Source organism: Pseudorca crassidens, chromosome 4 (genome assembly GCF_039906515.1).
Source record: "Pseudorca crassidens isolate mPseCra1 chromosome 4, mPseCra1.hap1, whole genome shotgun sequence".
NCBI lineage: Eukaryota > Metazoa > Chordata > Mammalia > Artiodactyla > Delphinidae > Pseudorca > Pseudorca crassidens.
In genome coordinates this window covers 139,019,489-139,043,021 of record NC_090299.1, presented here as the reverse complement: position 1 = coordinate 139,043,021, position 23,533 = coordinate 139,019,489, and the positions used below count along the sequence as shown (strand labels likewise).

The window sequence follows — 23,533 nt, the reverse complement described above, 5'->3', positions numbered from 1 at the left end:
CTTCAAGCATAGGAAAAGTAAAAAGACTGCTATCCTTGCTATATGGAGATAAAAACATTTATTTTGTATTCCAAGCATTTTCCACCTGGAGTTAGAATGAATATGAGATGGCTTTTAAGTATATTTGATCTTCATTGAAACCATGTTCAGATTGTAGCTTTCGGAATACAAAAATATCTGAAACTATCTGTCTGCAGCAAAGAGTTGCCTAATGTCCATTTAGACTTTTTATATTCTGTGCTCTATGGTTTGCAAAACTGATTTAAGATTAATCTGAACTAAAGAACAATTTATGTATGCCATTCCATTGAAATTATGATAAGTGCTTTGAAATTTGAATTACAATTGAAGTAAAATCAATACAATATTCAAAGCTATATGTTTTCTTTCTCAAACTCATAATGAAATAAAAGCTAAAATGACTATATTCTAATTTGCCATGTTTATAGTTTTCACTGAAATTATAAATGATATGGTATCTATTTGTTATGTGAAATAAAGCACATTGCCTAAGATATTTTAGTCACAATGAATCATTAGGGTATTTTTGTTTGGTAGGATAACAACGATTATATTTTTCCTGGCATGATGAATGTCTTTTCATGTCACTGTGGGATATTAAAAAAAAAAAAAGCATTACATTGTTCCCTATCAGAGAAGGATGAAAGGACAATTACCTGATAACTTTTGTACTACTGATTAGAAGTATGCATTTAGAAGAGACAATAAACAAATATTGAAACTAATTTTACTAAACAGCATCAAAAAGGTCAATGTCCTGAAAGATAAGAAAGACTAAGGAACAGTTATAGATTAAAAGAAAGTAAAGGAGCATGATGATTAAAGGCATTAGGTGATCCTGGATATATAGAATATTGTTAGGTCAATTAGAAAAATTAGAATAAGGACTGTAACAATGTAAAATTTCCAGAATTTCATCATCGTTCTGTTGTCATGTAAGAGAACATCTTCATTGTCAGAAGACACAGGCTGAACTATTTAAAGGTGAAAGACTGTGATATTTGGTATATTCAAATGGTTATACAATATATAGTTTCACAGTAATAATAATAAAGTGAAATATATGTGTATACATGTGTGAGAGTGTGTAAGAGAGACAGACGGAAAGATAAAAAGACAGATCAGAGCAAGTGCAAATGATACAAAATGCTAACAACTGGTGTATTGAAGTTTGAATTTTTCAAAATAAATGTTGAAACAAAATTTAAACTCAAAACATGCTGTCTTCAGGACTTCAACTATTCAATTGCTCTTTAGCTAATATTCTGGTTCCAATTCCTCTTTCCCTGGAATCAGAAATCCTCTGCCTGCTACTCAGTCTCATACCATGCAGTTCAGAGGATGCCTCTTTTAAACAATATCAGTTTTGATGTTAGACAGTCTCAGAGTTTTCTGCTAGAAATTTGTAAAATCTGTATTATTGAGCTGGTTGGGTCCTCCTAATCATCAAGTCTATTTGCATGAACACCATCCAACACCCTTACAAGTACTGAAGAGAAGTGTGTTTTTCCTATTGTCTTTCTGTCATTCTTCTTAAATAGTATGATCCTTTGACCTTTTCCTCTTTCAGGTAGTTAGAGAATGATACTGAAAGCAACATTATGCTTCATTTACTAAGTGTATGGGGTAGAAGTGGCACAGAGAGGGAGAGGGAGATGCAAATGATACAGTAGGTTAACGATTGACATATAAAATCATTCCACAGGGTCATTAGATAACACTTTGGAATATCCCTCACAATCAGGTAATAGGTAACTGAATTATGATTTCACTACAGAGAATTAACTACAGTATTTGTAGAAGGATATCTTACTTCACCCTCTTCTATCAACCCCCACAACCACATCTACCCACCTGCCTATATTTGTGTACTTTATATCTCTCTACATTCAGTAAGGCTCTCCCTAGAAGCTCCACTTAGGATTTCCACATTGCTTCCCAAACCCAATATTTCATAGACTCTTTCTCTGCTTTATGTTTTCTACTTACTACTAAGTTACATATTATAGATTTTATTTTGCATCGTGCTTTATTTCTTATCTAGCTTACTAGAATTAGTTTTTGTCTTTTGTTCTGTTAACAGAGACCTGAGAGGTTTTATGTGTGTTTGTTTGTTTTAAAATTCTGAGGACTTTAGGTCTTCATTCATTTCTGGAAAATTCTCAACTAAGAGTATGTGTGTATCTCTTCTCCATTTCCTTTATTTCCTCTTTCTGGAACTGCTATTAGACATTGTTTAATCTTCTTAAACATTCTCCATGTATTTATTTAAGTAAGTGTTTACTAAAGCATAACATACATAGAGAAAAATGTAGAAATAAATATAATGAATCTTCAAAAAGTGAACATGTTGTGTAAAAAGACTCAGGTCAAGAAATAAAATATTACCAGTCCTCCAGAAGGTTCCTATGTGCCCCCAGGCAGTCACAACTCCCCAGATCCACTTCAGAGCCTGCAAAAGTCACAAGTATCCTGACTTCTAAGAACATTATTAGATCAGTTTTGCCTGAATTCGAATTTTACATAAATGGAATCACACAGGGAATCTACTTTTGTATCTGGCTTCATTCATTCGACAATATGCTTGTGGTATGGATTCAAGTAGTTGTGTATAACATTCTCCATTCTTTTGCATTCTATTATATAAACAATGTATTTAATCCATTCTACTTCAAAAGACCATTTATAGATTGTTTCCAGATTTTGGCTACTATAAATAGTGCTGCTATCCATCATTATGCATGTCTTTTGGTGCACATATGTACACACTTCTGTTGGTTACATACCTAAAAGAGTAACTGTTGGGTCATAAAGTATCTGTACTTCCAGTTTTAGTAGTCATGTCTTTGTGTGACTTCATAGCTCATTCCTTTTTTCACTAAATTTTATTTCACTGTATAGATGTATCACAGTTTGTTTTTCCATTCACCTATTGAACGACATCTTGGTTTCTCTTAGTCTTTGGAATTATGTATAAAGCTTCTATAAACATTTATGTCCAGGTTTTTGTGTGGCATTAGTTTCAAATCAGTTGGGTAAACACCTAGAAACATGACTGCTGTTTCATATGGTAAGACTGTATAGCTTTGTAAGGAACTGTCAAAGTATCTTCCAAAGTAGCAGTACTATTTTGCATTCCCACCAAGAATGAATTTTGTTCCTGTCCCTATAGTTAAACATCCTCACCAGCAATTTGTATTGTCCGTTGTTTGGATTTTAGCATTTTAATAGGTTTGTGGTAGGATCTTATGGCTCTTTTAGCTTGCGTTTCCTAATGATAAATAATGTTGAGCATATTTTTTATATGCTTATTTGCCCTGTCACTGTGCCTGGTATGTGTCACTATATAATAGTAATGATAAATAGTGGGTGAACTGAATTATTTCACAGAATATTTGCAAGGAATGTAAATGCATTATCATGTAGGCATATATCAGTGGCCAAAAAGGTCACATTTATGTCCACTCCAATAATTATAGCCCTCTTAAAATATGCACTCTTTAAAAAAAGAAGTCACCTATTTTTTCTGTGCCTCCGTTTTCTTCAGCTGGTATAAACTTTCAGAATTACATCAGGAAAAATCCTTCCCCCTGGAGAGTAGACCTTTTATTTTGGAGAAGGCTCTGGGCTTGTTTCACAGTGGTTATGCTCCTTGCTGGGTTTATAAGGGGACCTTTCTAGTCCTCACCAGAAGAACCTAGTGGTGAAGTAATTGGATAGGGGACCCCCTTAAGCTTGCAGCCCCCATGATTTTCTCATTTTTAGACTGGTCCACACTCAGCCTCTAGCAGTTTGTCGAATTTTTCTTGTGTATCCCTACCAGTTTATGGCTCAAGCAGCTTCTGCTCCAGATCAGTAGATCTGTCTCTATCTCTCAGGATGTGCCTGTCTCTTCCGATCTCAGAGCAGTAGTTGTCCCAGCAACTTCAGTTTTCAGACGGGTCTAAGAAAAGTCATTGATTTTCACTTTTTCCAGCTTTTTCTTGTTGTGAAGACAAGAGTGATGATTTCCATACTCTACATATGTTAGAGCTGAAATCAGAAGTCTATGAGTATTTTAGAAATCTTTAAAATCTTTGTGTTTCTGTTTCCCAGATTTTTCATTCTGGTTTCTATTAAATCTTTTGTTTAATCATATGTATTTTATAGTCTCATCATATGTATTTTTAAAGTCTCATCACATTGTTTTATTATATATTGTTTTTGAGTGTGCTAATTCTTTTATTTACATGTGCTTATTCTTCCTGATAGTGGTTTGTAATGTTTCATTGTTAGCTCATTTTTAGGAGTTAGGAAAGAAAAATCTGTTCAGTACTGAAAATAATCCTACAAAGAAGTGTCATATTTGCTTTTACAAGATGCTGGAGTTTTAAAATAATTCTTTATATCTATTTATTATCATACCAAAAGGTAATAAAAAGTAGACCCACACCTATGATTAATGGGAGGCCTATGGCTTAGATTTCTCCTACTCAATACCCAGCCACACCCAACATCCAGCACCAAGGTCGGAGAGCCTGTAAACTTTCAGGAGTTTATACAACCATTCTGAAACGTAATTGACAGAAGTTGGGATTCATCTTCTACATCAGGTTAGTTTTAAAATATCTAGATGTTTCCTAATCATTGTTCTACGTATTCCTTTATGGGATTCATTACTGTTTCCCCTTGCTACTTGCTTGTTTTTGTGTTAAGTAGCAGTGGTTACACTATTTATACAATATCAGGATTTCCCCTAGGCTCTTCAAACTTTTCGAAAACATATTTTAGGGCTGCATAATATGCCACTGTGTTGTTATGTCCTATTTTACTTCTACACTTACTTAATATATATAATTTGTACTGTTCTCAGTTTTTCACTTTTAAGATAAATGATTAGACATAGAATTACTTAGCCAGAGGAAGTCATATTTTGAATTTTTTAAGAGGCCTGATTCATACTGTCGTCTTTTTCATCAGATTGTTATTGTCATTGTGTATCTTTTTTGAAGAAAAAGTTTTTGATAACTTGATTGATATGTAATGTCATCTTGTTCTTTTAATCATTTTTCTTTGGTTACTAGTACAGGGGAGTCTAAATTCTACCTTTACCTTTAAGAACTAGAGTTCTTTTAAACTGGGCCTTAGAATTAAGTGGGCTTAAGACAGATCAACAGGAAAGAATCATACAAATTTATTTAATACAAGTTTTACATGACACGGGAGCCTTCATAAGGAGTGAAGAAAGAAAATGGCAAAATCTACAGGCTTTTACATTAGGTTGAAAAAAGAGAGGCAATTGTGGAAAAGTAACTAACCTATGTGGAGAGGCTAAAGGGGGAGATAAGAATTATTTTAACAAGGTCTACTTGTACAGAATTCTCTTAGTCCCAGCTTCTCATCGTTAATGATAAGAACGTTACTTTTCTTCTGATATAGGGAGGACATCTTTCACATGGAAATTTCACCTCCTGCTTGGAAAGTTGGAGTGTTATTTATTTATTTATTTTGTAATTGCCATTTTTCAAGTGCCTTTAACTCAGAATAGTCACTACACCAGAGTGGCTTTTTTTTTCTTTTTTTTGCGGTACGTGGGCCTCTTACTGCTGTGGCCTCTCCCGTTGCGGAGCACAGGCTCTGGACGCGCAGGCTCAGTGGCCATGGCTCACGGGCCTAGCCGCTCCGCGGCATGTGGTATCCTCCTGGACCGGGGCATGAACCCGCATCCCCTGCATCGGCAGGTGGACTCTCAACCACTGCGCCACCAGGGAAGCCCCTGGAGTGGCTTATTTTAGGGTGGCATGTTCTGAATTCCTTCACTCATAATGGAAATAATTTTATATTTTTTGTAACTCTTAGTGGAGAGGTTAAGGGCATGTTCTCTCAAGCTATACTTTTCTAGATTTAGAACCAACCACTGCCTCTTAGTTTTGTGAGTGGGAATAGGTGATTGGTTTCATTTTCCAATGAGGAATGAGTCGTTCTTAGAAGAGAAGTGGGCACATAGTAAATGATCCACATCTGTTAGCTATCTGTAGTATTTGATAATAATAATATTTTTTATTTCTTTCTGAAGATTTTAAATGTGTTTATTTTTCATACAAAAGTTTTTACTTTTTGATGGATAAGTCTATCATATTTGTCTTTTGTGGGGTTCTTCCATTTTATGGTTACATTATTAACACCCTCCTAGAGTTTAACAAAATCATCCAAAAAGTATATGAACAACATAGTAAAAATGTTAAGAGTAAAAAATGAGTTACTTTAAACAAATAAAAACTAATAAAAAAGGAAACTGGAGATGTTTTTCCATGTCCTTTCAGAAGACTAGATCATAGATTATTCAATGCCATAAATCATTCATTGAAGTGTGAAACAGAATTATCTATAAGTTGAGAAATACAGAGTTTGTTAAAGATATTTGCAATAGACGTTTTCACACCCATGTTCGTATAGTCAAAATCCACAAATGTGTGAAGAAAAAAAAATAGTTAACATTTTAGTGACATTTTTTAAAAGTTCACAATATTCAAAAGAAATATTATAGCTGAGAAATGGAAAATGACTAAGTTATCTCCAGTATCTGAAAAAGGTCATGAGAATTGCATAGCCACTGAATTTAACCCCATCTTATGGGGGAGTTTTAACCAGACAGTGCTTTGACATTATTACAGATGGAAGTTAGAAGCCAGATTCCTTGAATATATTCAAAATCTTCCAAAATACCCGTTTTTGGTTTTCATGGCACCTCTAAAAAGAATTTTTTTAATTAAAATGTTAAAAAGTATAGGATTAAAAGAACACTAAATATTTTAAATTGGATAAAAGCAAATTCTTAATTATATATTACTGTAATTAATCTACTTCTTTTATTTATAAAGAAAGATTCCAAAAGTATCATTGTTAATTTACTAATGACAAAAGTAGAACAGAATCACCAGATAATGATTCACCAAAAGAAATTTTCAACTTTAAAATAAATTATATGTATAACACGTTCAAGAATTCATTTTACAGTCATACAGTATTTAGGCAATATGAGTCACAAAGCATATTAATAATAATTTTTAAAACCTGAAAGGAGACTAGTCTGTTAACAAATTATATTAAAAATGGAGAGAAAAAAAGTGAAAGCTGGTAAATAGGTTAAAAAATTTAGACCATTTTGGTGACTGGGTTCAGGAGATAAATGCAAACTCAGAGAAGACAAATGCAAAATAATTAGATTGTGATCAAGGAACACTGCCAGGAACTGGACACTAAATAAAAGTCATCCTATGATTTAAATAAGAATGTGGCTGATGGAGTTATTAAAACTACTTTGCCATTTATTTTTAAAGACAGAACTCTGTATACTACAGTAAGAATGGATTCTTTACTTGGTAAGGCATCTATCTGGAAAACTGTAGACTGTAGAGTATAAGCATTATATTACCTCTAAAAGAAGAAAGTAAGGTGATAGGAAAAAGACACACTAGCATATTTAAATGATTTTACTATATATCCTCTTAAAGCTAAATCCTGTGATTAAGTTATACTTTAACAGCTTATCATCAATGTCTTGTATAAACAATGAAAGCTAAAAGAAATAAATGCTTATGATTCTAATAAATTAATGCATAAAATATTTCTGTTGAACTTTTTTCCTCATTTAATGATTTCTTTAAAAATCTGTGATAGTGACAAACTTGTGTATGCAGTTGGATTAAAATTTGAAAGCAATAATAAAAAGTGATTTCTTTGGATTTTAAAATTCATATTCATGTCCAACTAAGTTTGTTTTGTTTTGTTTTAATTAATGAAGGGTTAGCACTATCTTTTCTTTTCTGATGGACCATCAGGAAAAAAGAAAACCTCCAGTGACCTCTGTGCTCTCTGGAAATGAGAACTTAATTGGATAGGTTGCTATCATTGATGTCATCTAGAATCGGAGTCCCTCATCAGTCTTCTCTCCTTCCATGCTTTACACCATTTTCTTTCTCAAATTCCTAAATATATAATGTGCACTTATACATAAAGTTCTGTCTGGAGGCTTTGAGCTTTTTAGAAAAAGAGATACTTAAAAATGGTAATAAATTAAGAAAAATAGTTCAAAGTTTCTCTGGAGGTGGTCATTATAAACCTGATCTCTAAACTACTAAATTTCTTCCTCTGCCCTATAAACACTGTAGAGTAGCAAATCAACTCCCTCATGGTTCACTTGAATCCCATTTCCTTCCCCTTAGGCAGAGAAAGTTCTTTCATGTGTCAAATAGCCTTGTGGTAGTTTGGCCTATGCAGTGGAACTGGAAAATGAAGGAAAAGATATTTGAGAAATGTATTTTATTTAGTCAAGCTGCTTTCAGATTTCTCACATAACTAAAAAATTGTAAACTCCCTTCTCTATACCATCTAACTTCTCTTTCCACTCAAAAACAAAATCTACAGCAGAACTCAAAACAAAAAACACATACCACCAATTTAGTACATTCAAAACTTTGTGGTATTTTAGTCAGACCATTAAACGAGCTGCCACTTTTCTAGAAAACATGGGTCAGAAAAACAAAGATTGGAAATACTCCCACATGGCAAGAAGCATTTTTTAAAAATCAGGCAAAAATACATAATCATGATATTCAGGTAGTACTATTAAAAATCCACCTGTTTATTGGCTTCACAGAGTGCTCAGTTTTCTATAATAACCCAATAATGTTTATAATTTTTTAAATGCATGTTAATATGTTATAGTAAAAACTGAGTTCATTCTGAATTTGGATTTGGAATTACTGTGGTCATTTTTGTCTTCTTTTTGAATAAAAATGAAATAAAACCTGAAATGATATATTATTGAATCAAGCTGTTCTATAATAACATCTAGAAGACAAAGTTGGGGATTCATTGGAAACAGCGGATAGGTTGTCCAATTAGATACAGCAGTGATATAGAGGAAAGAGTCAAAAATAACTGGTAGGATGTTTCTATAACTCACCATTAAAGACGGTACAGTGGGAGAACAGAATCAGGCAGAAAGATATTAGGTTTAGTTCTGGACATCTGGAGTCTGATATGTCTGAGGGAGAGCTGAGACAATGAAGGTAGTAGGCAGCTGCACATTTGAGTCTAGCACTCACAGTATGGGAGGGATAAAATTAGTTGTTTCTGACCCATGACTACAAAGACAAAAAAAGAAAAGAGAAAGACACAGGCAAAACCAAATAGAAAGACCAAGTTTAAAGAGTCAAAAAGGAAGACTGAAAAAATGCCACATAAAGACACAGATACAGAAGTACACAAGCTAAAATACTGAGACAGAAATCTCTTTGTCAGGAAGGCAAGAAGGAGTGCAAGTGCCCAGAAAAGGTTTTGTTATTCCTTGCTTACTTTTTATGTGCTGGTCGGGGCATTGTGAGGGAATGACCAGACAGAATTTAAAGGACCAGTAACCAAACCAACAGACAATTAATGAGGCATGCTCAAAATATTCTCCTTTCTAGGAGCTATGAGTATATAAAGAAACAGAAATTAACATGTAGTCAAACCTACCCTACTATAATACTGGATTCTATTAGAACCACTATATTTAATAAGCTATGATTATGGCAGCTTTCAGCTTATAAAATATATGTTTTCATTTTATAAAATAAAATGAAAGTAATTGAGACAATTATTTTGTGATTTGGATTCAAGTCTTCTCCCTCAGAAATAGACAATTAACAATAAAATAAAATATGGAGGCAATGAGATTAGGGAAATATTGTGGATGAACTCTCTTAATGGGAGCTATGTGATTCTAAAACAGCTGATTGAGATCTGAGGCACATTTGCTTTGCTGATATGTGCTGCTAGTTTTTCACTAAATATTCTGTGATTTATAATGTGGAAAAATTTCATTATTTTGCAAAGGAGAATTTGATATATATATATATATGAGATAGTATTTTTCAGTGTATATTATGAAATGTAATTCTTAAAATACATGATTTATGATACAAAGTGCATCTTTATAGAATTTTATACACTATTGTATCATGTAGAATATATTGATTATCACATAGTTTAAACTTTAGTCTCCTTTATCTGAGTGTTTCCTGACCACAAGTGTCTCCTGACCACAGTCTCCAGTTGGAACAATAAAAGAAAACAGTAATATTCATATTATTAAAATAATATGCTATTCCTATTATTTCAATGTTTCTCAAATATTCTTCAGAATTATAGAAGTAATTGAAGTGATTCCTTCATATGGCATATATTTCATCCATAGTAAAATACTAAAATACTGCCCAGGAGACCCATAGAGATTTTGAGAAAGTGCCTCAGGAACTCTCTTGGATGTGGGCTTTAGGGAGAAAAGGAGTAGCAGGTCAGGGTAGCCACCCAACCATTCCCCATAACAACTGCAATTGTATCTGTTTATCCTATTTGGCTTCTTATTTAAAAAGCCATTTTAAGACAGTGTTTCACTGTTGGGGAAAAAATGAAAACTAGTATTCCAAGAAGAGGTTCATAACTGTTAAGGTTTAATATTGTAAAGAGAATACCACTCAAATTTGAAGAAAACATTTTCTGAGTGTTTATTGATTTATCTAAGCACTATTAGTTCTTCAGTTTCACATATAATGCAAAACCAACATTTATAAGGAAAGCATATCTAAATGGTAAATAAAAAGATTTCTTTCTTCCTTTGAATTCTTAAATTAGATATGCATAAAATATACATCATACAAAATTTCAAAATGGCATATTTGAGAATACTTATGTTTATATTGAGTGCATATAGTACTTTATAAAACTCAAGCTATTTGGAATACATATGAAGTCAAGTTACTAATTTGATAAATAGCACAACACAGGATAATGCACATTTAAGAACATTTAGAAAACCATGTAACTGAATTTTGAAATGGTTGAATTTGTTTATGTTTAGTCTAAAAAGATCAGAAGGAAGAAATATCTGCTTATGGAATGATACACCCCAAGAGGTTGACATTGGTTGTCCTTTTGAGATAGAATTGGAGATTCTATTAACACTCTTGAGGATATTTCCTTTTTTGTGAATATATATTTCTATTGTGATGAAAGTAGATTTAACTAAAGAAAAATGTTCATAATAGTTACTAAATGCCACCCCCAGAATATGTATATACACACAAAAATACATATATATATATATACACACACACACACACATACACAAAAACCATTCAATATGTACATTCAAAACCACAGACACACACAGGCACACACACACACACACACACACACACATTCTTTGTTAATAGCAAAGGATTAAGTAGAGAAAAGTTTTCTAAAATTGAGATACGATAGAAGCTACAGATTAATAAATTAGTTACCCAGACTAACATTTCTTTTTCTATTGAGATATAACTGCCATGTAACATTATATTAGTTTAGTTTCTTAACTAAAGGTGGAACATGGAAAAGTGGTTGCGGGTGATGGGGGTGATAGTGGACCCTCTGGCAGGGAGAGGCAATATCACTGATATTGTTTAGAATTGCCAGCTCATAATGATAATAAAAATCTAACTGACTTTTAGTGGGTTTGCTTACTGTTTTAAAATTTTCTTCAATATAGTTTCATATTGATTGCATATAGGACAAACTTTTCCTACTACCTCACCCTTTGGTACACCAGAAAGTTTGGTACACTTTCAAAGCAAAGCCTCAATTACTATCATTATGTTCCTTTTTATTTTACTGAATTCTTTGAATAAGTTGTATTTTTTAAAGGTAATAAACAACTAACCCTCAACCAACAGGTAACAACCTTTTCATATGGATCCATCCATACTTTTCTCTTTGCTGAAACAAATTATGCATACATAGATTTAGCTCATATAAATATATGGTATTATATAACAATTCTTTAATTGCTTATTTACTTAATGTATTATGGATATCTCTACAAGTCAGTTAATACAGCATTAATTCACTCTCAATCTATTCATTTTCTCTTTTAGCATATTCTTAGTATAGATACACTACTATCATTTATTCAAATATTGCTGTAGATAGGCATGAGGATTGTTTTGAGTGTGCTGCCTACAAAAGTATTGAATAACCATCTTTAGAAATAAATCCTTATATATAATATTTTTTTAGGATATTTTCTAAATCTTGATTTTGGTGGGGCAAATAAATACTGTTTTTCCAAAAATGTTGTAACACTAAATGTTTTTATTGTTTCTTACTTATGCCAAATATTTTGTGAAAATACTAGCCCATTGTTTTGATTCATATTTCTCTGTTAAAGAATTTGAATATCTTATTATGTTTATTGGTCATTTGCCCTTCCTCCACAGTAAATCTCATACTTATATATTTTTTCCTTTTATATTATGGTTTTTTATTGAAGTATTGTTGATTTATAATGTTAGTTTCACGTATACAGCAAAGTGATTCAGATATTTAAATATATTCTTTTTCAGATTCTTTTCCATTATAGGTTATAACAAGATATTGAATATAGTTCCCTGTGCCATACAGGAGGCCCTTGTTTACCTGTTTTATATATAGCAGTGTGTATCTGTTAATCCCAAACTTCTAATTTACCCCTCTTCTCCCTTCCCCCATTGGACCATAAGTTGATTTTCTATATTAGTGAGTCTATTTCTCTTTTTTAAATAAGTTATTTTGTATCATTTATTTTTTTAGATTGCACATAGAAGTGATATCATATGGTTTTGTCTTCCTCTGTCTCACTTCACTTAGTATAATAATGTCTAGGTCCATCCATGTAGGTGCAAATGGAATTATTTCATTCCTTTTTTATGGCTGAGTAATATTCCATTGTATATGTACCACTTATTCTTTATCCATTCATCTGTCAATGGACACTTAGCTTGCTTCCATGTCTTGGCTATTGTAAATAGTGCTGCTGTGAATACTGGGGTGCATGTATCTTTTCGAATTAGAGTTTTCATCTTTTCTGGATACATGCCCAGGAGTGGGATTGCTGGATCATATGGTAACTCTATTTTTAGTTTTTAAAGTAACTTCCATACTGTTCTACATAATGGCTTCACCAATTTCTATTCCCACCAACACTGTAGAAGATTTCCCTTTTCTCTACATCCTCTGCAGCATTTACTATTTGTAGACTTTTTGATGATGGCCATTCAACAGGTATGAGGTGCTACCTCATTGCAGTTTTTATTTACCATTCTCTAATAATTAGCAATGTGGAGCATCTTTTCATAGGCCTTTTGGTCATCTGTATGTCTTCTTTGGAGAAATGTCTATTTAGGTTTTCTGCCCATTTTTTGATTGGGTTGTTTGGTTTTTTGGTATTGAGCTATATGAGATGTTTGCATATTTTGGAAATTAAGCCCTTGTCAGTTGCATTGTTTGCAAATGTTTTCTACCATTCTGTACATTGTCTTTTCATTTTGTTGATCGTTTCCTTTGCTGTGCAAAAGCTTTTCACTTTAATTAGGCCCCATTTGTTTATTTTTGCTTTTATTTCCATTACTTTAGGAGATAGATTCCCGCAAAATATTGCTGTGATTTATATTAGACTGCAGAGTGTTCTGCCTACGTTTTCATTTAGGAGTTTTATAGTATCTGGTCTTACATTTAGGTCTTTAATCCATTTTGAATTTATTTTTGTATATGCTGTTAGAGAATGTTCTAATTTCATTCTTTTACATGTGGCTGTCCAGTTCTCCGAGCACCATGTATTAAAGAAACTGTCTTTTCCCCATTGTATATTCTTGCCTCCTTTGACATAGATTAATTGACCATAAGTGTGTGGGTTTATTGCTGGGCTTTCTATCCTGTTCCATTGATCTGTGTGTCTGTTTTTATGCCAGTACCATACTATTTGTATCAGTGTAGCTTTGTAGTGTAGTATAGAGTCAGGGAGCCTGATTCCTTCAGCTCTGTTCTTTCACAAAATTGTTTTGGCTATTCAGAGTCTTTTAGGTTTTCACACAAATTAAATTTTTTTTTTGTTCTAGTTCTGTGAACAATGCCATTGGTAAGTTCATAGGAATTGTATTGAATCTATAGATTGCCTTGGGTAGTATGGTAATTTTGACAATATTGATTCTTCCAATCCAAGAACACAGTATATCTTTCCATCTGTTTGTGTCATGTTCACTTTCTTTCATCAGCATCTTACAGTTTTCAGAGTGAAGGACTTCTGCTTCCTTCGGTAGGTTTATTCCTAGGTATTTTATTCTTTTTGATTCAATGGTAAATGGGATTGTTTCCTTAATTTCTCTTTCTCATCTTTTGTAGTTAGTGTATAGAAATGCAAGAGATTTCTGTATATTAATTTAGTATCCTGCAACTTTACCAATTCATTGATGAGCTTTAGTAGTTTTCTGGTAGTGTCTTTAGTATTTTCTATGTATAATACCATGTCATCTGAAAAATTGACAGTTTTACTACTTCTTTTCCGATTTGGATTCCTTTTATTTCTCTTTCCTCTCTTATTGCTGTGACTTGGACTTCCAAAAATATGTTGAAAGAAGTGGCAAGAGTAGGCAACCTTGTCTTGGTTCTTGATTTTAGAGGGAATGCTTTCAGCTTTTCACTGTTGAGTGTGATGTTAGCTGTGGGTTTGTCATATATGGCCTTTATTTTATGTTGAGGTATGGTCCTTCTATGCCCACTTTCTGGAGAGTTTTTATCTGGAATGGATGTTGAATTTTATCAAAAGATTTTTCTGAATCTATTGAGATGAACATATATTTTTTATTCTTCAATTTGTTAATGTGGTGTATCACACTGATTTATTTGCAGATATTAAAAATCCTAGCATCCCTGAGATACATCCCACTTGATCATGATGTATGATACTTTTAATGTATTGTTGGATTCGGTTTGCTAGTATTTTGTTGAGGATTTTTATATCTATGTTCATCAGTGATACTGACCTGTAATATTCTTTGGTTTTGGTATCTTTGTCTGCTTTTGGTATCAGGGTGATGGTGGCCTCATAGAATGACTTGGGAAGTGCTCCTTCCTATGCAAATTTTTGGAATATTTTCAGGAGTATAGATGTTAACTCTTCACTAAATGTTTGATAGTATTCACCTGTGAAGCCATCTGGTCCTGGACTTTTGTTTGTTGGGAGTTTTTTTAAATCACAGATTCAATTTCAGTACTTGTAATTGTTTTTTTCATATTTTCTATATTTTCCTGGTTCAGTCTTGGGAGATTTTACCTTTCTAAGAATTTGTCCATTTCTTCCAGATTGTCCATTTTATTGGCATATAGTTGCTTGTAGTAGCGTCTTATGATCCTTTGTATTTCTGTGGTGTCAGTTGTAAGTTCTTTTTCATTTCTGATTTTATTTGGACCCTCTCCTTTTTTTCTTGATCAGTCTGGCTAAAGGTTTGTCAATTTTATGGTTTCAAAGAACCAGCTTTTAGTTTCATTGATCATCTCTATTTTTTTAGTTTCTGTTTCATTTATTTCTGCTCTGATCTTTCTAATTTCTTCTACTAACTGTGGGTTTTGTTTGTTCTTTCTATCAATGTGTTAGGTGAAAGGTTAGGTTGTTTATTTGAGATTTTTCTTGTTTCCCGAGGTAAGCTTGTATTGCTATAAACTTCCCTCTTAGAACTGTTTTTTTTTCTGTGTCCCATAGGTTTTGGATCATCATGTTTTCATTTTCATTTGTCTCTAGATATTTTTTGAGTTCCTATTTGATTTCTTCAGTGGTCCATTGTTCATTTAATAGCATATTACTTAGCCTACATGTGTTTGTGTTTTTTCAGTTTTTTTTTCCTTGTAGTTAACTTCTAGTCTCATAGCATCATGGTCAGAAAAGGTGCTTGATATGATTTCAGTCTTCTAAAGCATGCTGAGGCTTGTTTTGTGGCCTAGCATGTAATCTATCCTGGAGAATGCTCCATGTGCACTTGAAAAGAATGTGTATTCTGTGTCTTTCAGATGGAATGCTTTATATATATATCAATTAAGTCCATTTGGTCTAATGTGTTATTTAAGGCCTGTGTTTCCTTATTGATTTTCTGTCTGGATGATCTGTCCATTGATGTAAGTGGGGTGTTAAAGTCCCCTACTATTACTGTGTTACTGTTGATTTCTCCTCTTATGTCTGCTAATATTTGCCTTATATATTGAGGTACTCCTTTGTTGGTTGCATATATATTTACAATTGTTGTATCTTCTTCTTGGATTGATCACTTGACTATTATGTTGTGTCCTTCTTTGTTCCTTGCAACAGTTTTCATTTTAAAGTCTATTTTATCTGATACAAGTTTTGCTACTCTGGCTTTCTTTTGATTTTCATTTGCATGGAATACCTTGTTTTCTGTTCCCTCACTTTATGTCTGTATATGTGTCTAGATCTGAAGTGAGTTGCTTGTAGGCAGCATATATATGGGTCTTGTTTTTGTATCCATTCAGCCTCTGTTTCTTTTGTTTGGAGCATTTAGTCCATATACATACACTTAAGGTAATTATTGATATGTAGGTTCTTATTGCCATTTTGTTTATTGTTTTGGATAGTTTTGTAGGTCTTTTTTCCCCCTTTGTTCTACTCTCTTGTGATTTGATGACTGTTTTTAGTGTTGTTTGGATTTCTTTTCCTTTTTTGTGTGTATATCTATTATAGATTTTTCGTTTGTGGATACTATGACATTTTTGTATAGCATTCTCTATGTATATGTGATTGTTCTAAGTTGCTGATCTCTTAATTTCAAATGTGTTTTAACTACCCTGCATTTGTGCTCTCCTCCCCTCAGGATTACTGTTTTTGATGTCATATTTTACATCTAACTGTTTTGTATATTCCTTAACTCCTTGTGGATACAGATGATTTTTAATAATTTTGTCTTTTAACCTCCCTACTAGCTTTCTGTGTAGATGATTCCCTACCTTTACTATATGTTTGCCTTGACTGGTGAGCTTTTTCATTTCATAATTTTCTTATTTCTTATTGTGGCCTTTTCTTTTTCACCTAGAGAAGTTCCTTTAACATTTGTTGTAAAGCTGGTTTGGTGGTGCTGAATTCTTTTAGCTTTTGCTTGTCTGTAAAGCTTTTGATTTCTCCGTCTAATCTGAATGAGAGCCTTGTTGGGTAGAGTATTCATGGTTGTAGGTTTTTCCCTTTCATCAGTATAAATATATTGTGTCACTCTATTCTTGCCTGCAGAGTTTCTGCTGACAAATACCAGAGGATAGCCTTATGGAAGTTCCCTCATGTTATTTGTTGCTTTTCCCTTGCTGCTTTTAATATTCTCTCTTTATCTTTAATTTTTGTTATTTTGATCATGATGTATCTTGGTGTATTCCTATTTGGGTTAATCCTATTGGGATTCTCTGCACTTCCTGGACTCGGGTGACTGTTTCCTTTACCAAGTTAGGGAGTTTTTCAGCTATTATCTCTTCAGATATTTTCTGAGGCCCTTTCTTTCTCTCTTCTCTTTCTGGGACCTCTATAAGCAAATATTAGTGTGCTTGTGGTTGTCCCAGAAGTCTCTTAAACTGTCCTCATTTCTTTTTTTTTCTTTTCAGGAACAGTGGTTTCCACTTCTCTGTCTTCCAGCTCACTGATAGGTTCTAAAGTATCACTTACTCTAATGTTGATTCCTTCAATATTGATTTTTCACTTTAGTTATTGTATTCTTCATCTGTTAACTTGTTCTTTATGTTTTCTAACTCTTTGTTAAAAAAAAATTCTAACTTTTTCCTCTGTGCAACCATTCTCTTCCCAAGTTCTTTGATCATCTTTATGATCACTACTCTGAATTCTTTATCAGATAGATTGCCTATCTCCACTTAATTTAGTTCTTCTTAAGGGGTTTTATGTTGTTCCTTCATCTGGAACATATTCCTCTGCCACCTCATTTTGTCTAAGTTGCTATTGGTATTTTTATGTATGTGGTAGGTTATTTACATTTCTCAACCTTGGAGAAGTGGCCTTCTGTAGGAGATGTCCTATGCATCCCAGCAGTACACTCCCCTCTCATCACCCAAGCTATATGCTCTAGGGGTTCCCTCTAAGAAGGCTGTATGGGTTCTTCTGTTGTGGTGGGCTGACTACATAGGGTGGTCTGGTAGGCTTATTTGGCCCCTAGTCTGGTTGGTTGCCAGGGACCTGCTTTGTGTGTATGTTGCTGACTACTGTTTAGCCTGGTCACCAGGTGGCTGGTTGCAGAACCCTAGGGAGCCCCATGACTAGAGCTGGCTCACTGATGGGTACAGTCAGGGTTTCAGAGGCTCTGGAGCTGTTGCCCACCCACTGGCAGATGAAACCAGATCCTGGGGTTAGTGCCAGACCACTGGCAGGCAGAGCCGTTTCCTTGAGTCTGGCTGCAGGGCCCAGGGATCCCAGAGCTAGTTTCAGATCCTTGGGAGGGGGCAGTTCCTGACAGTTGGGTATGGGGTCTGGGGTGTTCCAAAGGTTCTGTTGACCTGCTAGTGGGCATGGCCAGGGCCCAACTACTCCCTGAATAGGGTCTGGCCAGCTGTTGGCAGACTCTGTCTGCAGGCCATGGGATTGTAGTTTTCTTACTTCTGGTGTCTACCCCATCATAGGTGAGGCTGGTCTAGAGGCTAGTGCAGGCTTCCTGGCAGAAAGGACCAGTGCCTGCCGACTGACTGGTAAAGCTGGATCTTCACCCTCTGGTGGGCAGGGCTGTGTCTAGAGACATGTCTAGAGGTCACTGTGGGCTCAGGAAGTCTTTAGGCAACCTGTCTGCTGATGGGTTGGGTGTGTCCCTGCCCAGTTAGTCTTTTGGCCTGAGGCATTCCAGCACTGCTGTCTAGAGTCTGTAGGGCGGGGCCAGGTCTTGGCACTAATGGGCCAAGATGGCAGCCTCCAGCAGCAGAGTTCACATGGTTAAATGTTTGCAAATATGTCTGACACTATTGTCTGTGTCCCCAGGGTGAGCCACAGCCACCCCTCCCACCTCCCTAGGAGATACTCCAAGACCTGCAGGTAGGTCTGGCCCAGGTTGCTATTACATTACTGCTTTTGCCCTGGGTCCCAGTGTGCATGAGATTCTGTGTGCTCCCTTTAAGAGTGAAGTCTCTATTTCCTACAGTCCTGTGAGTCCCCTGCAGTCAAGCCCTGCTGGCCTTCAAAGCCAAATGCTCTGGATGTTTTTCTTCCTGGTGCCTGACTGCTGGGCTGGGGAGCCTGATGAGGGGGCTCAGAACTTTCACTCATGTAATTATATTACATGCAATATACTTATTCTCCAGTTTGTGGCTCACCCACCTGGGGTATATGGGATTTGATTATATTGGGAGTATATCCCTCCTACCCATGTTGTGGTTCATTCTTTATGTGTTTAGTTGTAGAAAATCTTTTCTGGTAGGTTCCAGTCTTTTTCATCAATGGTTGTTCTGCAGATAGTTGTGATTTTGGTCTGCTCATGAGAGGAGGTGAGCACAGGGTCTTTCTATTCCACCATCTTTGCTGCTCTGGTACATTGTTTTTTAAGAACTTTTTTTTTTTGCCTACTAAGAGTATTCACCTTTTAAATACAATGTATTAAAAAATATATTGAAATGCTTAAATATAATACAATGCAGATATAATATACATGGGTATGTGTGTATGGGTCCTACAGTATTCTTTTCTGTTTTTAACTACACATCCAAATTCATCTTCTACCACATTCCCCTTCTGCTCCAGACACTGTTAATTGTTTTGCTCTTCCCAAACATACCAAAATCACTCTGGCCTCAGGGCTTTTGCACTTGTTGATGCCTCTAAGTAGAAGATGTTTCTCTCATATTGTTCCTGTAATGACCCCTCACTGTTCAGATGTCTCTCCTGAAATGTCCCCTTCACAGAAACTGTCCCTGACCACCTATCTTTTAAAGACCAATGCCACCACCACCATCAGGCTCATGCCTATGCCCTTACTTTATTTTTGTTTGTACCATTTATAATTACCTTAAAAAATGTTTATTTGTTTATATGTCTATTTGTACCATTTGAATGTAAGCTGTAGGAGGCTGAATCATAGCCATCTTGCTCATCCCTGTATTCCTAGTGTCAGGGACATAGTGGGTATTAAATTCAATAAACATTTGTTGAATCAATGAATATATAAATAAATATATTGCATTAACTATATAATCTTTTAAATGTTTTCATGATGTTCAGTTTTCCTTTACAGGTCTGTAGCATGTTTTCTCATATATGTGCAGTTTTGGTTTGTATCATGCAGCAAAATTTTACAGTTTTATTCCCTGATATGCTGCTTTTTATTTCAGATATTATAGTGTCTTTGTGTGTGTGTATAATAAAAATTTCTTAATTTGTTATTTTAACTTTAAAGAATTTTTTTCAATATACACTTGTTCTAGTCACTTTGCAATAGTCTCCAAATATTTTTAATACTGTTTGTTGTTTTCATTTTACCATACATTCATGTCATCTGCATCTCTTTTTAATATTTGATTTTATTTCTTTTTTTTATATTGCATTATTTAGAGCTTCTGGAACAAAGTTGAATGATGGTTGGTATCACTGTCTTCATCCCAGTTTTAATGGGAATAAGACTAATATTTTAACATATAATATTCTTACTATCAGGATTTTCTACATAGTTTTAAAATTAATGTACCAAATCCTATTTTAATTCAGCTTTTTTATTGGAAAAGCTTCCTGAATTTTGAAAAAAAATTTGCAGCATATTTTAAAATAGTTACATTGCTTTTATTCTTTAATTTGTTGATGCATTTAATTACATTAAAATATTTTCTAATGTTGAGCCACTGTTTCATTCCAGGAGTAAACTCTACTTGGTTGTAAGTATCATTCTTTTAATTTCTTGATTTGGTAAATATTTATTGGTCACCTCGTAGTCACCTGGCACTATTTCAAGTGACATCTCCAAATGAAGATATCAAATAGGCAGTTGGGTAAATATTGTGGAGTTTTGGGAAGAGAACTAGAGCCAGGTTAGAGATATAATTTGGGAAATATCAGCAGATAGGTGGTATAGATTTGTAGTGTAGTTTAGTGAGAAAAGGGAAAAGATCCAGCAAATGTATCACTGGCACTCCAATATATGAAATCACGTTGATGAGAGGAATTAGTATAGGAGATCTAAAAGAAGCAGCCAGTAAGATAGGAATAAACCAAAGAAAGTATGATACCCCAGTAGTCATGATCTAGTCTGTTAAATTTGACTAGAAAGTTAGGTAAAATGAAGGCTCAATACCACTATGACAGTTAACCAGTTTATTTTGTTTTATTTTCAGTATATGTCATAGTGATGTCTATGACTGATTGCTTTCTTAAAGCAGCACATAAGCCTATATCATAAGGAAACAATTTATAAGATCCCTGTTCCTGGGCTATGAACAGTAACTAGAGTCTTCCATAGTTGTTCACTGGCTGTATCTCTGAATGTGACTGTAAGTCTGCATGTGTGTGTTTGCCCTCAATAATTATTAACCATTGTTGTTTTGTCTTTGTTATTATTTTTTATATAAATTGTCTATTTTCCATTTACTTATATGAGTCATATTTGTTCTCTGACACATGGGTCATTTATACTGACAACTTATTTTGTATAACAGTTTCCCACATACAACTCTGAATTAATAATTGCTTGGGTAGATACCATCAGTTCTAGGGACTTACCTACCATTATCTTCCTAGAAAAATCTGTAACAAAATTTTTGTAGTATTTTAATCTATCCTGAAACATCAAATGCTCTTTATGGTTCTGTTTGTCTTCTCTTTTTTAGTGTTCACACCTCCTCCTCCTTGTCATTATTTATTATTCTTTCTCTGTATCCTTTTAACAAATCTGTAGTTTACATTAAGCCAACAGAATGTAAATCATGTACTATATGATAAGAACAGACACTTTGAGTAAATAAAGGTGAACCAGACACACAATATATTCTTATAAGAATAGACAGTCTATTAAAAGAGATGGAGCTATCACATAACTAATAATAATGAGATAGAAATTAATTTTTTTATGTTATAGGGGGTAAAGATAAACACATATTCAAAGGAAGAGGTCACTGTGCTTTGGAGTGACAGGTAAGTCAACATTTAATCTGGACATTGAAACATAAATTGATTCTATAAGTGTAGAGATGAATAAGTTACACTCAAAGAAGAGTAAACATAATAAATAAACACAGTAGGATACTGGATCAAGTAGTATGGTGAATGTAGCAAGAGGTTTCCTTAAGGTAAAATTTATGAATATGAAATGAGCTAATAGGAAATAATATTTGAAAAAAAGTATATTAGGATCATGAAATGGAACTTTGGAGTAGGTGAAAAATTTACTTTTTACAGTGATCTACTTTAGTTTTGCTACAGGTAGATTAAAAAGGCATGAACATGAAACATGAATTGGAAAATGTATACTAGAAGACTACTATAATTTTCTCATGATAATCTCACTGACTGTCAATTAGCAACAGAGGATTTGTTTCTATCTTGCATCCCACTTTGGCCTGAGTCCTACTAAAGTATTTTAACATAGCCTCCAAATTAACAAACTAATGTTTGTAAAAAATGTCAGTTTTCATTATTTTTGTACTTATTTTGTACAGTTTTAGTAAAATTTAATAACTTTAGGTTTACTCTTCTAATAAGATATTCAATTTAAGTATGTTATTATTACCTAATAACTCACAGATATGATAACAACAAAGATAACTGCAACAAAATGAGTAAGGTATAATTTACCATACTAGATCTCTATACTAATTAAATTCACTGATTTATTGGATTGAATGACAAGGATACTAATGGTAAGCACAAAATGGAGCCCAGAAACCAAGTCAGAAATGTATGGAAACTTGGTATATGAAAGACAAGACACTATAAACAATTGGAGGATGAATAATAAAAAATTATTCATCACATTAAAAGTATTTAAATTCCTACAACAACATAAAAATATACTCACCAAATATTAGATTTCTTAAATAACTAAATATAAAAGCAAATACTTTGAAACTATTAATACGATATATATAGTACACTGTGTCCTGTGTGGGTTAGAAAATGATTATTTAAACAAGAATCAAAAAGAAGGGGGAGCTTAAGATGGCAGAAGAGTAAGACGCGGAGAGCACCTTCCTCCCCACAAACACATCAGAAATATATCTACATGTGGAACAACTCCTACAGAACACCTACTGAATGCTGGCAGAAGACCTCAGACCTCCCAAAAGGCAAGAAACTCCCCACATACCTGGGTAGGGTAAAAGAAAAAAGAAAAAACAGCGACGAAAGAATAGGGACGGGACCTGCACCTCTGGGAGGGAGCTGTGAAGGAGGAAAGGTTTCCACACACTACGAAGCCCCTTCACGGGCAGAGACTGCTGGTGGTGGTGGGGGAAGCTTTGAAGCCATGGAGGAGAGCACAGCAACAGGGTTGTGGAGGGCAAAGCGGAGAGATTCCCGCACAGAGGATCGGTGCCGACCAGCATTCACCAGCCCAAGAGGCTTCTCTGCTCACCTGCTGGGGCAGGCGGGGGCTGGGAGCTGAGGCTCGGGCTTCCCAGGTCAGATCCCAGGAAGAGGACTGGGGTGGGCTGCGTGAACACAGCCCGACGGGGG

At 34.3% G+C, this 23,533-nt stretch overlaps 1 protein-coding gene across 1 annotated transcript in view; it reads right to left on the bottom strand.

Annotated features, from left to right (window-relative positions):
* The window catches only part of STPG2 (sperm tail PG-rich repeat containing 2), a 479,723-nt gene that overhangs the window by 4,726 nt on the left and 451,464 nt on the right, over nt 1–23,533 (bottom strand). The gene's annotated exons all lie outside the window — the stretch shown is intronic.